This window comes from Geospiza fortis, unplaced genomic scaffold (genome assembly GCF_000277835.1).
Source record: "Geospiza fortis unplaced genomic scaffold, GeoFor_1.0 scaffold291, whole genome shotgun sequence".
Lineage (NCBI taxonomy): Eukaryota > Metazoa > Chordata > Aves > Passeriformes > Thraupidae > Geospiza > Geospiza fortis.
This window is the reverse complement of record NW_005054650.1, coordinates 3,875-6,761: the sequence shown is the minus strand read 5'-3', so window position 1 is coordinate 6,761 and position 2,887 is coordinate 3,875.

Below are 2,887 nucleotides of genomic sequence, written 5' to 3'. Positions count from 1 at the left end.
ATAATAATAATAATAATAATAATAGTGCTGTTTGGGCTAGAATTCCTGCCAGGGGAGTTCAGAGAAGCTGTAAGAAGAGAATGAATCCCTTTGGGATCAAATTGATGGATGGAGGGCAGAGTGACTGCAGAGGTCACAATGTTTCATGTTTTGATGGACAGAATGATGATAAATAAAGCAGGTTTATCAAAAAGGAGGCAGAAGTTGGATGTGTTCTATTAGGGAGCAGAGATCTTTGATGGATGATGATTTATTTATTTATTGTACCCATTTCTGACTATGCTGAGCTGAAGGATGCTCTCAGATAAGCACTCAAGCTCACTTTGAATCAAAGCTCAGATGTAAAACAAAAAAGCTGTGAGAACACAAGAACTCAGTGTCAGCCTTGGGTCTGAAATGAAGTTGTTGCCTGAATTGCTAAATTCAGTCTGCACTCTCCACACTCTCCTGTTCCAGCAGCAGGGTTGGAAAACAATGCTGCAAGTTTTAAATGTGTGACCTTGTGTCATTTGTTCTGACAGCAGTGGAAAGATGTGACTGCAGAGATTGCTCAGGTCTACCCAGTTGTAATTGCAAAACTTCCAATTAATATTCCTAAAGCTTAAAATAATTTGTTTTAAACCATCCTCAGGTAAGTGAATGAAGCAAAATACCTGTAGGATAAAACTGCATTTAAGCCTTGAGCCTGGAGAGCTTTCATTACAAATGCAATTAAAATTCCCAGCACTGTTCTCTTGACTGGGGAGGATCATTTCTACAGCCATAAAATACTGACAACAGAGAAGTGAACAGGATAATAATGGGTAGAAGTTAACAGGATAGTTATTGTAGAGGTGGCTTTTAATGGTTCAACACTTGTGTACTCATTTCACATGAAAAGAAAAATTGGAATAAAAAGCTCTGAAATGCTAGAATCAACTTGGCTTGAAAGAGCACAGGAACTTAATTAAAACAATGCTTTCTGAAAGATCAAATGATAATATGAAAATGAACTGCAAAGTATTTAACGATATTAAAATCTCCTTTTATTTGAAAACCATGTCTGTGAACTTTTCCCCAGCATCCCAAAAGTGAATTCTACTTTACAAGATCTAACTGAAGTCACAATTCGTCATTCTGGGGACTTTTTATTGGCATGAGACACATCCAACAGAAATAACATTTTGTTACTTTGAACCTGTTTTCGAGCACAGTGAGGGGAATGATTGACTGAACAAAATCTGGGGATGAATTTGCTGGACTCCAGCCCTGCAAACACTCTGCTTTCCTTTCCATTCCTCTTTTAGTGTTTGTTTTTATGCAAGGATATGAATTTCACAGGTTCCTTGTGACACCAGCAAGAGGCATTATCAATCTGTGAGTATCAATCAATACCTACAAAGAAGTAAAGAAGACCTTACTTCCAGGTGGCATCTCCTGGCCTGCTGGGAAGGTTGTGGGGAGAGGTTTTCCCTTCTCATCCACCTCAAGCCTGTGTTTGCCTGAGATGTCTGCAATAGCATGCTGCATTCACATTCTCTGATAAAATCCCTTCACCCAGGATTTTTCTCCTGGGAAGCTGAGAAGCCTCAGAGAAAATGAAAACAATTCTTATCTCATTTGCTTCTCCTGTGTTGTGCTCACATGCGGAATGTGTTTGGAGATTGTTTACCCACAGGTGATTGTTCCATTGGATTCTGCTGTGAGTTGTTTTCACTCTTTGGCCAATCAGGCCAAGCTGTATTGGACTCTGGAAAGAGTCACGAGTTTTCATTATTATCTTTTAGCATTCTGTGAGTATCTTTTCTGTAATCTTTACTATAGTTGAGTTTAGTATTCTTTAATATAATATAGTATTGTAAAGTAATAAATTACCCTTCTGAGAACATAGAGTCAGATTCATCATTCCTCCCTGCCACGCGGGTCCCCACAAATACAATAATAGCTATTGCAAAAAAAAGCTTTTTATCAAGTATCCACAGCTTTTTATCAAATTATTGGGGTTTAAAACAGTCTGCCTGCTGCATTTTCAATAGAACTTCTTTCCACAGGGTGCCTCTTCACTGCTGTGCAATGCACCTGAAGCTTCTCACCTATCTCTGGTCCTGTGCCTGTGCATTATTTGCATATATCTCTGCAAAACCACTGCCTCCTTATAGTAAAATTAGGTAGTCCTTGACACAGGGAATGATTGGTACCTGACCCCATTGGTTCAGAGCGCTGAACAATTGCTTTATTAAAACTATATTATATTACATTAATACTATACTATATTAAAAAACTATTATACTATCCTATATTAAATTACATACTAAAGAAAATTCTGTTTCCAGACAGCCAGGACACAGCTTTTTATAACTGGCCAAGGAAACAAAACAATCCTTTGTTGAATCCAAGTGCCAAATTACTTTGGGTAAACAATTTCCATAACATAATCCACATGTGCAAAAACAACAGGAGCAGAGAATAGAGATAAGAATTGTTTTCTCTTCTTCTCTCTGTGCTTCTCCAGGAAAAATCCTGGGAGAGAGAATTATCTCCCTCTGCTCAGAGAATGTGAATGCCACACTTCCTAAAGGATTTCCAACCTGAAATCCCACACACCTGCCTGGGAATAGAAGACAAAGGTGTGGAATACAGATTTTATGGCATTTTTACTGCATAGCCCCTCTGGCTGTTCGGACACTGAGCCCTGAGCTGGGGGAAGGGTCCCTGTCCCTGCCCCACTGGAGCTGGCACACTCTGAGGGTGTCACAGCTTTCATCTCCTCTGCTCCTTTATCTCACCAGTGACTCATCCTGCAGTGCAACCAGAGGCATCCCATTTGCATCACCTCTCAGCTCATTATTTAGGGCAAAGGAATTGTTGTTGGCATCTTAAAACACCCCACCGAGTCCTTCAGGCTTTG